The sequence below is a fragment of the Zeus faber genome (assembly GCF_960531495.2).
Source record: "Zeus faber genome assembly, chromosome: 4".
NCBI lineage: Eukaryota > Metazoa > Chordata > Actinopteri > Zeiformes > Zeidae > Zeus > Zeus faber.
Genome location: NC_137191.1, coordinates 7,389,656 through 7,404,466, shown reverse-complemented (window position 1 = coordinate 7,404,466; position 14,811 = coordinate 7,389,656).

Here is a 14,811-nt window from a genome sequence, read left to right as displayed (position 1 = left end):
GCTTTACAATCGCTTGCAGGTAACTCTTCTGCTTTCAGCTTAACATTGAGACACGGAGCGCAGTACTTATAATTTGTGACACACGCCAAGATTCTAAAAGGTATAAAAGACCATTTGTATTCCAGATGATGATACGTCTGGAAAAATGGATACATGCCTCGCCCAGCTGCCTGCCATACGCATGGTTTCTTCTTAATAATAAAGACTTTACTTGGAATTGAATGACTCCATTGTTAAGGGGAGGTTATGCTTTGCCCTAGTCGGCGCGTTTATATTATATTATTTAGTATTCTCAGAAACCATGGGTGGCAGTAGAGAGAAAGTACCGTGTGAAGCAGGAAGTAGGTAGTTAACAGAAAACGTTAACTACGCTACGCGTTAAGAACGCTAAACAGCAAACATGGCCGCACAAGTGGCATCAGAGCATATTTATGCCGAGGAACTGCTGTTCATGGTGGTTAAACCGACTAAAGCGCCGAAAAGGATCTGGTCTGTCAGCCTATTCCATGCAGAGACAGGATACAAATAATCTCTTGAATTTAAGAGGTTGAAGTTGTGTCCTGCTCAGCATTTTAATATAGAGGAACTTACTGAACTATGGAACCGAGTGATCATTTGTAATTACTTTCCTCATTGCAAGATTCTCAAAAAAAAAAAAACTGCACATAAATACTTATTTACTAAATACCAATAAAAACGTTAACTTTTTTTGTAAAGTGAACTTTACAACGACCCTGTTAGCTTACAATAAAATGTCGACGCTGAGACAATCTTTGTCTCTGTGTCAAAAAGTGATTGGGAGACTTTGAATTTCACATCTGACTTGTGCTGTGGATCAGTTTTGACAATCATATGAGCCAAGATCTCCGTGAACGATCTTTTCTCATTCCACTTGGGAATCTATCTGAATCATAGTGAACACAGTTGCTGTGGAAAATGGCTCTCATGTGTCACAGGGAAAGCAGAATCTACTCTGGGGACAAAGCTACGGCAGCCAAGTCTTAAACATTGTTCTCGCCTGATGTCCCCCCCCACTGAGGGAGCCCGAAAATCCTGTTTGTCTGCATTAAGCCTGCTACAGTCCCCGCTGACGTAGTGTCGTCTAGTGCGCGCTATAAGTAACGTTATTGCAGCGCTCGCGACAGCGCCGCACACGGGATTTTAGGGAGAGGACGCCCACCTCTCAATTCTTGGAACCCACGGCACGCGCTTCGAGTAATTCAAAATTGTCGCATTCCGAAGGAAGGTTGTGCAAAGAGGTCTGCGGACCTTTTGTTGCCCATCCATGCGTGACCTCAAAATTAACTGGATGGTGCTGAATTCATGGAAGGATCTAGTGCTTATAATACCTGGGGACTTGCATGTAATGTTTACACCGAGAATTTGCACAAACTCTATGTATCACACACACACACACACACACACACACACACACACACACACACACACACACACACACACACACACACACACACACACACACACACACACACACACACACACACACACACACACACACACACGATTGATCATCTGGTTCCACTGGCACCTGTCAAGGGGTGTGATATGTTAGGCAGCAAGTGAACAGCCAGTTCTTAAAGTTGATGTGTTGGAAGCAGAGAAAATGGGAAAGCGTAAGGATCTGAGCCACTTTGACAAGGACCAAATTATGATGGCTAGACCACCAGTCAAAGCATCTCCTACAATGGGCTCATGAGTGTCAGAAGGGGACCATAGTGATGTCTCTGTCCAAAGATTTGGACTATTTTAATACCTCGGGACTTGTTTGTAATGTTTACACGGACAATTTGCACTAACTAACAACTAACAACTAACAACTAATATATATATATATATATATATATATATATATATATATATATATATATATATATATATATATATATATATATATATAATGCACTGACTACAATAAATATACATACATTGAACACCTATTTAATTTTTCCTGCTCTTTTAGAGTTATTCAGATCCTTTCCTTAGCATGTTTCTGTAATGTTTACAGCAGTTCTTTCAGTTTCCCCTGGTGGTTTGTGCACAGCGCCCCCTGTCTTTCAGGAGTGTATCTACAGCATCTACACGGCGCTATACACTATATACAGTATGCTCGTGCTCTTTGGTAGTGTGTGAGCCATGATCCGCACAGCTTGCTGGCGGCGACGATAACAGAGCCTTTAAGCCTGGTTTATGCCTGCCGGAAGCCCGAGGGCACGAGGCGGCGCTCGGCACACACACGAGAGCCATTTTCCACAGCAACTGTGTTCACTATGAGTCAGATAGATTCCCAAGTGGAATGAGAAAAGATCATTCACGGAGAACATTTCTGATATGATGGTCAAAACTGATCCGCAGCACAAATCAGATGTGAAATTCAAAGTCTACCAATTACTTTTTGACACGGGGACAAAATGGTATACGCAAACAGCTTATTCGGGGTCGGTGATTTTATTGTAAATTGACAAGGTTGTTGTTAAGTTCAGTTTACAAATAAAAGGTAATGTCTTTATTGGTAATTATGTGCAATTATTTTTAGAGAATCTTGTAATGGGGGAATGATTACAAATTGTGACTCCATTCCATAGTTCAGTAAGTAGGCCTCTGTAATGAAATTCTGAGCAGAAAATAACTCCAACCCTCTTCCGGCAGAATAAAAACCACATTAGCCCCTCAAATGTCAATTACCACAGTTCACATCTGAAGCAGAGTATTTTAGAAGCATGGGAAGGGTTTTATAAAAACAATTTAACAACTACAAAGACACAGTATTGGGATGATGGGTGCTTGTAGCACAGATGGAGGGAGTTGGATTATGCTCGTAGAAGTTGTTTACTTGGTCACTTGTATAAACACTCTTTGGTTGTTCAAATTTGACATCATTTGCAATTTAAGTTTCTACTTATTTGTCATGTGTAACAGTACATTACAGCAACTGTCATGTTAGCCATCAAATGCTTACTGTTTGTGTCATAGTCATCATTGCAAGGTAAGAAGAACAACAGTAAAAAGATAAAAAATAAATAAATAAATAAAGACAAAGTTGAGAAGAAGATCAACTCTATCACCAGATGAGCATTTTATCATTTAAAACACAAAAATAGTCAGTGGATTCCTGTCAAAGTCAGATGCAGAAAAACAACTCCATGCCTTCATAACAAGCCGTCTTGATTACTGTTCAAGTTCAAGAGATTATTTGTCACATACATATACATACGGTCATACATATATGCAGTGAAATGTCGTAACACTATCTTCTCCGATCCTCTCCAAAAAACAATCGGTCACTTTCAGCTTAGCCAAAATGCCGCTGCAAGAGTTCTGACAAGAACCAGGAAAAGGGAGGACATCACACCCGTCTACAGATCACTTCAATGGCTTCCAATTCAGTACAGAGTTGACTTTAAGATCCTTCTCCTTGTTTTCAAAGCACCCAATGGTCTTGCGCCACTTTACATCTCCAAACTATGTCTAAACACTAACCATCTAGATGACGCAAGTCATCTGAGAGCCACAGCCTCAATAAACGTACTGTCATTGTCATACCCTTTTAATGTCGCATTGATGTCAAGCACATTGAGTTGCTCTGTCCATGAAATATGCTATACAAAGAAATTGATTGGTTGTTCTAATGTTGTATGGCCAACACCTTTCCCTGTGGTGCAGAAGATTATGTGATCCCCGGCCGGTATATCTGATCGAAGTCGCCTGGTTTGAAATTAAAATTATTACCAAATTATATCCTTTCATTTAATTTAGTGGATGCTTTTCTCAATACTTTGTATTCAAAGTGCCGCTCCGACAGCCGAGTGGTGTATTGTAACTGTAGTCCAGCTAAGTGCTGACAGCGCCACAGGCAATTACAACATTCAAATACATGCCTAAAGCCATGTTCCTGCTTGTTCTGTATTAAGATCAGAAAGACTATTTACTTGAGCAAGTTTATAATCGGATTATATCGCAGCTAGAAGCTTGCGAAAGGAAAGCTAAAGCGTGTATACCATCCTAAAATTCTTGTTGTATAGATTAGCGTCTGTCTCCCTGAGTCCAAGTACGCTGTGGCACCCTGCTGCTCTAGTACACTGAGGCGTGTGGGATTCAACGTGTGTATGCATTTGCATGTGTGAATACTGTACATGTCGGTAAGTGAGACCACATAGACTCCCTTCCTGAATTTCCTTTCTGCTCTGATGTTCTGGGAATAAGCCCAACAACATTAACAAAACAATGGCACACCGAAACTATTGGGAAATATGCAGAAAGACTGGCTGAGCCAGCAGTGACAGCAGCATTTAGTGGTGAGATCATCCTGGGCATCAGCTGTCTCGCATAGCTTCTTCCACCAACCACGAATGCTCGACTCTGACAAACTAACGAGATAAGATAAAGAAGCATAAATACATAATAAATAATGATTGAGTTTGGTTCTTGAAAGATAATATCATTGTTCATGGCTCTATTTGACGTTAATCGGCCACTTAACTCAGGCTTCTACATGGAAGTGTTGTCTAGTATAAACTGTTCAACTCCGACTGGAATAGATGATTTTAGACTTTCATAGACTGAGTTTATATGCACGCACAATAACATATGCACAGACAGACAGACAGACAGACAGACAGACAGACAGACAGACAGACAGACAGACAGACAGACAGACAGACAGACAGACAGACAGACAGACAGACAGACAGACAGACAGACAGACAGACAGACAGACAGACAGACAGACAGACAGACAGACAGACAGACAGACAAAGATTGATCATCTGGTTCCAATGGCACCTGTCAAGGGGTGGGATATATTAGGTAGCAAGTGAACAGTCAGTTCTTGAGGTTTATGTGTTGGAAGCAGGAAAAATGGGAAAGCGAAAGGATCAAGGTGCTTTGACAAGGACCAAATTATGATGGCTGGACGCCTAGGTCAGAGCATTTGCAACAATGGGCACGTGAGCGTCAGAACTGGACCATGGAGCAACAGAAGAAGGTGCACTGGTCTGATGAATGACGTTTTCCTCTACATCATGTGGATGGTCGGTGTGTGTGTGCGCATCGTTTACCTGGGGAAGAGATGGCACCAGGATGCACTATGGGAAGAAGTCAAGCCGGCAGAGGCAGTGTGATGCTCTGGAGAATGTTCTGCTGGGAAACCTTTTGTCCTGGCATTCATGTGGATGTTATTTGACACGTACCACCTTCCTAAACATTCTTAGGCAGGTCTGAGCTGTTTTGGCGGCAGGTGGTTTTAAAGTTGTGGCTGATCAGTGTATGTATGTATGTATGTATGTATGTATGTATGTATGTATGTCTTAAACATTTCTTCAGGGATATAATACAATTATTTTACAAGGACACATTTGAGCAAAGCAGTGTGTGTGGGTGTGACAGTTTCACATACCACCCGCCACCCAAGTGGCGTTTTCAGGGCCCTCCGACACAGAGACACAGAAGATTGGGGGTTGTGGACACAGTTTATAGTAGGTAGTGGGCCAGTTGGAATAAGCCCAGGAGCAGACAGACACATGTCATGACACAGGCTCCTATCCTAAGTGTGTGTGGGGATGTGGGTGAGGGTTAGACCAACCAACGAGCAACAGGTATGCAGCCACTCTGACCCAATCACATAGATCCAGTTCAGGTATAGCTACTCAAACCAAACCAACCCCATACCACAGTGGGAAAAAATAAATAAAAATAAAAATGTCTGTGGCACCACCCACAAAAGTACAATGCTGGACTGGTGAGTAGACAATAGTGTTTGACTCTAGCACTTGTATAATGTCAAGAAGAGCTGATGGCACCTGAACACTCCTACACCAACACAAAATCATGTACTTAATGGAGAAACACACACACACACACACACACACACACACACACACACACACACACACACACACACACACACACACACACACACACACACACACACACACACACACACACACACACACACACACACACACACACTCTGATGTTTCAGAGCATTTTTACATAACACATATTGTAATTCTTGTTAAATTAATTTATTCTGTGAGTGATCTGTGTGTGTCTATTGCCATTAACACATAAGCAAGTGTAAAAAGACAGGGTGCTTACTAGAGTAAAAATAACCTGCCGAGGTCACAGGATCAGAGCAGAAAAACCATTAGAGAACTCCCATCAACATTTTCCTAAAGAAAAGATCAGTTCAAAAACATCTCTATACAAACACTATGCTCACTCTGGATGCTTGTGACGCCTCTTTTCCTCTGCACAAAAAAAAACAAAAAACGCTAACATCTGGCTTTTGTTTTTGGTGAGAAAGGTTACGATCGGCATTCATTCCTGGGATAAATCATATGATAACTTTGCAGTAGTCAGGGTATTTATCTGCTACAGCTCTGATCGGCAGTGATGGAAATATGACACCTGGTAGACATGCAAATTTTCACCCCATTTCTGGACATTGGTGCGTAAATAGACAGGAATATCCATGTATCGCTCAATCATTTCATATCTGATATAGATATAGATTCCAAAGTCAAAATCAGAAGTTATTAACTTTTTCCCCGCATGCAGGACCATGAAATGTGTTGATTGCTTCTGTAGATAAAGATTTCCATATTGGACGAATTGTAGTTGTTGATGACCGATAAACAAGTAGTTTTCAAACCGATGGTGCTGATACAACTGATCCTTCAGTTGAAGCCAGGAGATGGTGAAAACAGTTGGCCCGTCTCGGGGAAGATTACCCAAGTTCCTTGACCCTGACGGTGTTTCTGTTAAATAATGCACTCCTCACTTAACTGCTCAACGTCCTTAACAAAGCCTCATTATATTTGAATGAACTACATGGCTATGTGGCGACTAAACTGTGGCATGAATGACGCACAGTCACCCGTCTCCCTGCTCCAGTAACAAGAGCATGCTTGGTTGGCCATAAGCTCCCGAGCTATCGGGAGGGAATTTAGCCGTGATATTCGATTACATTGTAATTTTATCTTGTGCTTAGATTTCTATTAAATTTTTGTTTCATTAAATGTTTGTGGAATTTTTTTTAATAACTACAAATAGCAATTGATCTTTGTCCCTGGGCTTGTGTCTTTGGTGTTACTCATACCTGATTTGTGATTGACATGGTGAAGTTCACCAATTACATCATTAAATCTTGGCCTTGTTCACCGTTTAACCTACATTGGCTAGTTTACATTTTTAACAACAGTTCAAAGTGATCCAACCTTAGTTTAGGTAGACAGTTTTTTGCAATTATCTTGTATTGATTAACTTTAATGACCTGGGAGAGTGTGCCGTAAAATGTCCTCCCCATGAATGCAAGGCACTAGTTGGAGGAAGAGAAGAGACTAGCTGACTGGGTCATCCAAAGGTGGGCCTGTTTAAGGGTTACTACAGGCCAAGCCAGTTGCTGAGGATATTTGAGAACTATTGAGCCATTATTTCTTTATTATTTTTATTAAAAATAAGGTTTTTCAGTTAAACGATAAATCTATTTATACCCTTGTGTTTCCCTTTCTTGAACAGTGAAAAAATGAGGTTCTAAATTTAGCAGCAACCCAAGACCTGACTGGGTCTTAAGTCTTGTAGTCTAAACTGTCTTGGGGTTGTAAGGACATTCAACAACCAAACAATCTTCTCCAGCCAAAGGACCAGCCTCGCCTAGCCCGAATCCTGGCATTTTGGGGTAACCACCCACCCCTGAGAGTCACATCTGGCAAAACCCAGAGGAGCGATGGACTCAAGCTCGATGCTACATCGCAGCACAAAGCCTTTGTTATCCTGAAAATAGTAGACTTCAATACATCACAAATCCTCAAACCAGAAGTATGCCAACACACAATTAGACACAGTGACAATCCGGGAAGATACACTGCACGTTTATTTTTTTTTTACCTCAGTAGATTCTGGAGCTCTTGTTTTCCCCACTTGGCCGACAATGTGCACCAGATCTTTGACTGCCTGTCTGATCTGTCTGCGGTAATTATTTGTTTTTTTGCGACTCCCAGTTCCACAAGAGCTGACTTCTGAAACAACCATGAAACACAAAACCCTGAAGAGGAGTTACCTCGGCACAGAGAGAGAGGATACAGAAAATGGAAACAGCTCATCATAGGGATACAGTATTATTTGTGTATGCTTTATTACTTTATATTAATGGAATTTGGGGATACTATACCATTTTGTTCTCAAAAAGTCAATAAAAAAAACATTAAAAAAATATATAAATAGGTACAATAAGTCATATTTTATTATTTTGATCAATTTACCATGATATAGTTATGGGGTTTGTAAATGTTGATCAATGCCAGTAAGACCAGTTATCATCAATATTAACTTAAAATAACAAACGACCCTCTGCTATGAAAGCTAAGAAGCCTTATGGAGGAAGAGCATCACGTTTAGTAATGTTGGTGTAGTTTCTGTATGGCTACCTTAAGAGGACACTATCATTGTGATCTGCAGTGAGATTAGAGAGCAGGTTGAGTAGAGCCTGGGGGGGTGGAGGTATGCACTGGAGAGAAGGAAAGTCAGTAGAAGCAAAACAGAATACATGTGCTTGAGTGAGAGGGAGGCTAGCATAATGGTGAGGATGCAAGGAGTAGAGGTGGCAACGGTGGATGAGTGTAAATACTGGGGGTCAACTGTCCAAAGTAATGGAGAATACGGAAGAGAGGTGAAGCAGAGAGTGCAGGCAGGGTGGAATGGGTGGAGAAGGGTGTCAGGAGCGATTTGCGACAGAAGGGTACCAGCAAGAGTGAAAGGGAAGGTTTACGGTGGTAGTGAGACCAGCTATGATGCATGGTCTGGGACGGTGGCACTGACGAAAAGACAGGAGGCCGAGCTGGAGGTGGCAGAGTTGAACATGCTAAGATTTTAGTTAGGAGTGACGAGGATGGACAGGATTGGAAATTAGTATATTAGAGGGACAGCTCAGGTTAGACGGTTCGGAGACAAAGCGAGAGTGACAAGATTGAGATGGTTTGGAGATGTACGGAGGAGAGATGCTGGGTATATCAGGAGAAGGGTGCTGAAGATGGAGCTTCCAGGCAAGAGGAAAAGAGGAAGGCCAAAGAGGAGGTTTGTGGATGTGGTGAGGGAGGACGTGCAGGCGGTTGTCGCGACAGAAGAGGATGCAGAGGACAGGAGGAGATGGAAACAGATGATCCGCTGTGGCGGGGAGCAGCCGAAAGACGAAGATTTGTCGTAAATTGTCCAATGTTACTGATTGCGTCTTTAAGTGAGTGAAGAGGTTAATTTAGATGATGTAGTTAAGACCCTAAAATAAAACCATTAAGATCATTTAACTCCTTAACTATAATGATTATGATGACTAATAATCAGGATTGATAACTCACAAAATCTAGCAAAATAATTAATCTACTGTAAGGTTAGAAAGAGCCTTACCCGTGACTGAAGCCTGGAACACTTAAATACTAAAGGGGACCTTTATGTTCCTTTTCAACAAGTTAATATAGGTCTCTGAGGTCCCCAAAACTCAGGAGGGTGGTGCCACCCACTGAGTGGCACCACCCTCCTGAGGCCCCTAGCTATGCAAGCCAATGGGGTTTGAGCACAAGTTGCAGGTTCTGTGAGCCAATGGGGTTTGAGCTTTACTTCCGGATTCCGCTGTATTAAGTCCGTAGGCCATTCACTGATTCCACCTCATCAGTCCACCAAAATCAGTTTCTGAACAAATCTGAGGCAAGAAATCTCTGCTATTTCTACAAGGCCTGAATCTTGAATCTCATTTTGAAGTTTGTTCCAACTTTTGTTGCCGTGCTTCAAGCTGGTGGAGGACAAGGACACCAGCACCAGGACATGCAGGGATTTTGTGTTTCATGTAAACGTCAGAAAATAAAATAAATACATCTACAGTAAAAGCACACTATTTATATTGACCAAAAAGACGCGTTCAGAACAATATAAGAACATATTCACGCGGTGAACCAGGTTCTGGTGCCGTTCTCAGCAGAAGCCCCTCAGGCGAACTTTGTCTTTCTCCTTTCTCTCGTTCTGAGAACTCTCCTCATCGCCATTGGTCCAAATGTTGTTGCATCACGGCAGGGGAGGGACTTCAACCTCCTCCTCTTCCCGGTTGGACAGGCTTGTTTTATTTTTCCCCCGGAGCCGCAACATTCGGAGCTTGTTTTATATATATATACACACACACTGTATCTCCTTAAATATAAATATAAACCGGTACTCAAATAAAACCCGGTAACCAAAGCTGAATCTTGTTTTTTTTCCTGCCGCTCCGAGGGCATCCCGTGCGGATCCTGTGTTTTTATTTAAGATCTATTGTTTTAGTTAGTTTCTACTTGTATTATACGGTATGAACATTTTAAACCAAACCTTGGAACAGGACTGTGGGTTGTGTAATGGAGAGTAATCTCTGGTCCACTGTGCGTCCAAACAAAAAAATAATGAAAGTTTGTTGTAGGTGTATTTATTTTGAGGAGCACGGTAAATAAAAGCCCCGGTCACTATTTGAGGAAATATGGGTACTGTCAATAAATGACATTTGATTTCACTATTGTATTTTTTTCATCTTTATGTAAAGCAAATCCACTGCCACCTCCTCTCACTGTCGAGTTTTTGCTTCTTACACCGCAGGGTTCTTATTGAGTATCCTGCTAACGGTGTTCTGGGAAATGTTCTCCCGCGGTCCTCACGTCTTTTTAAGTTTAACTCCAGCTTTAGTAGGCCCATCAGAGAACCAAATGTACAGTATGTGCAGAGCACAGGCACTGAAAAAGTGAGTTTTCATAATAGGTCCCCTTTACGTATCAACATTGGAATGTCATTAATGGTTAGGTTGACTAATTGGGTCAAATTAACTCCCATGTAGCTTGTGGTACCATTTAAGAAGTACAGCTGCCACGCAATAAAGAATCAGTGGTGCGTGGAACTGAAACTGAAAACAGCTGAATTCTAAAGGCTCTTCAACATCTCCGCTTTGTGCCTGAGAAAATTCTGCAAGCTATATCTGAGCTTCAAATGAGAAGCAGTTCACTCAGAAGTTACAGACGGGCTATATTTATGTAGATTGCTTTATCTCTTCATCTGACTGTTTCCCTTGTATAGAGTACAACTGATTATCAACATGAATGGGTGGTCGGCAGTGGCCAAAATAGGAGAAGTTCCCCGGACATTTCTTAGGTTGAACTGTTGCTGGATGGCAGGTTAATACATTCATTCACATTAACACGTACGTTCTGTGACACTGAAGTATAACTTCCAAGGCACAGTTAAAGGCTTCAAAATGGCTTCCATCTCTCATAGGGTGCAGGTGGTAATACATTCTTTGTGCTTGAAATCATTATTATTATTATTATTATTTTTATAATAATAATAATAATAATAATAATAATAATAAATAAATGTGGGCATATAGTGTTTAAGACTTCCACAGTTGTGAAGCTTGTCTGACAGGCGTCCACAAGGAGACACCCCACTGTGGCATTCTGGGATGATCACACATCCCTCTGAACCCTGGGAATTTCTCCATTAATAGACTACAGTGTGACAGACACCCTCACCTCACATACTAATGATCTGACTCACTGGACTAAATTATGATACTATGTCAGACCAGAGTAGACAACATTAGTAGAGTAAATCACTCGAAGTATTGCCTTCAAACATATTTTCAATAGTGTAATTGAAGTAAATCTGAGTTAAGGGGAGATTGAAAGAAACGATCAGGTAATATTTATTTGTTTACTTTTCAAATGGGTCAAAAAAGTCTCACAGCAGTTTGACCAAAACCTAAAAAATAAAAGAATAATCAACTGGAAATTGATAAAAGAGGAGAGCTGAAAGGCGATTCAGAGCTTGGAGCAGGTGTAGTCAACAGGGGTGGAGGCTAATTCCGATGTAGGGCAAGATAAGCAACACACATTCTGTGTCTCATGCTGCTAGCCCAGCAAATATATACAATCCACTTCAGTTGGAGTGCTGATTTCAGAACAAAGACCTCTGTGTTGCATAAATTAAAAAAATGTACACCTGTTTTTTCCCTTCAATTGAAAAAAACAAAACAATAGCAACAGACGAGTAACTTGTTATGTTGTAAGGACATGAAAATATGTGGTCAGCTAACCTCAACACAACTGTGATAACAGCGAGATCAACGTTTCTCACAGAGGGGGTGCGCTCTAAGTCAGGCGGACACCACCTGTAGTTTGTGGTCATGCCGCAGATGCAAATTGACATGTTGCAAGGGGCTACAATGTGCAATTCCCCTGTCAAATAAATAAAATAAATAAATGCTGGGTATTTCGAAAAATAGCAGCTGGCCAGATGTATGGAGAACAGGGATGACTGGAGACGCAGATGGAAGGCTCGTCTGAGGACGACGTAGAGAGCAGGCAGGAAACCCAGGCGCGATTTCGTTTGAAGAATCCTTTGGATATGCCCATGGTTGTACCATCCAAAGACACTGGGGAGTGACACCTCCCTTCAATGCACCTCATGCTCAAATCCTAAACCCCTGCGAGTCTCTATTAAATCCTGTTTTTCACTTTTCCCCTTTCTCCATCCGACCTGCCTCGCATAGAATTTATTTTTCTTGCCCTGCCCTACCGATTTCATGTACTTACGTCCAAATCAAATCTTATTTCTGGGCTTAATGTGACCTATCAAGATATTACATGAAGGATTATAACTGTCAGGAGTATCATAGGATGACCATCATGTAATCACGTCAAAGAATGGTGGCTTACCCCTGGGCCACGCCAGAAGCGACACGTCTGCACCGCAAAAGCGCTCAGATACGCTGCCATGTTAATTAATATGGAAGGTCACACTAAGCAGGAGCGGCATGCCACGCTCTTCCTAAACCACCTCGTTTTTTGTTTTTTTTACGCCTTGGCTCTATTTATCTGGCCCCAAAGCCTAAACTGGAGTGTAGATTCCCATAGAGGTTCATTCAAAACATGTATTTAGTGTAAATATTTAATCAACGAGCCTGTGCATCAACCACATATAAAATAATCGCTGATGTGCGGTCCTAGGGTGGATTACATTTAACAAATTAAACCTCACTTATGTAAAGGAAATATTATCATTCTAGCAGGAAAGGAAATATCAGGACAGAGTTTCGATTTCACTTAATACCTAGGAAGTTGCTCTGGATCCCTCGTTATATTTCAGTTGTATTTGCGTTATTTCAGTCAGGCACCTGGCCGGGCAGCTCAGGAAGTCTCGGGGGTCTTATGGAGTCTCGGGCGACATATGGAGCCCGTCAAGCTCCATTATTAATCTTCGCAAAAGTGAAATATAAACAATGAACGGGAATCTCACAAACTAATCCAACTACGTTAAGAAACAGACTCCAAATGCGAATGAAATTAAAAGCAAAGCGTTGAAAACGAAGGCAAAGATTCACTTTAACACATTAAGGGTTGATAGATTCCACAATTTGTAGTTTCAGTGATACAAAGTCTGGAGAGTGCTGCCTTCGGTAGCTTTCGTGACAGTGACGTGTCGCATCTGGTGTGGCCCAGGGTCCACAAGTTTAAAGGGTAGTTATTTAAGTTTCATTGCTTAAGACAACATTGTGGCACATGTTGCATGGACATTGCCTGAGTTAACGCACGCATTAAGAAATATTGTTGAGGTATTAGAGTATCAGCTTGACATTCATTTCTTAATGTATGTATTGTATGTTTTTCTAACTAATGTGTTTTAGCATCTTGTATTATAGCTATTATTAGGTTACCTAAGGAAAGGGGCGAATTAAAGAAAATATGTAAAGCTTTTACATTTGTCTGCTTATCAACCAACCGCTTCCCTTTCAATTGCATTGTGCCTTACATTTTTTAATCCATCACACATTCACTGTTCATGTCACACCTCTCCCCAAAATCCCCCTGAACTAGGGCACTTTGCCTGCTCAGGATTTGTTGAGGGGCGGGCAACTAGTTCTTTGGGTAACTGAAATACCACACCAGATCTGGGCTCGTAGAGTCAGAGACAGTTTCCTACCCTGAGACGCATCATAAAATAAGCTTCAATTTTCTATGTGCTCTCCTGTGCTCCCCATTGCCAACAACTGAAACTAATTTTTTTAAGAATTAAGTAAACATACTAAAATTTTAAGTACAGTCGTGGTCGAAAATATTGGGACCCTTGCATTTTTTTTTTTTTTTTTAAACAACCATATCTTCCAGAAAATTGTGAAATTTAAACATTTTGGTATCCACGTATTAATTTGGTTTGCAGAGGGACAAAACAAGTAAACTGAAAAAAAATTAAATACTAAAGAATACTGAATTCTAGCTTATCCACACACAAATTCAAAGATGGCCTGGACAATATTATTGGCACCTTTTTACATGTCCATCGCCAGGGACCTTGGTGTTCCTGTGTCCACCGTGCTCAATGTTATCATGACGGTTAAGGCCCACGGTGCTGTAGCCAACCTCCCTGGAAGAGGACGCAAGAGAAAAGTTGAGCAAAGATTGCGGCGAAGGATTGTTGGAATGGTGGAGAAAGGACCTCAGACAACTGCAAATCACACTCAAGCTGAGCTTAAGATACAAGGTACAACCGTTTCAACTCGCACCGTCCGTCGCCAAAGAAATGAAAGGGGGTTCTATGGTAGGAAGACCTAGGAGGACTCCACTGTTGAGAGAGTGAGAGACACAAGAAAGCTCGGGTGGAGTTTGCCAAAACACACCTGAACAAGCCTAAATCCTTCTGGAAGAATGTCGTGTGGACAGTTGAGACCGAATTAGAGCTTTTTGGCAAAGCACATAAACTATGTTTACAGGAAAAAAGATGAAGCCTTCAAAG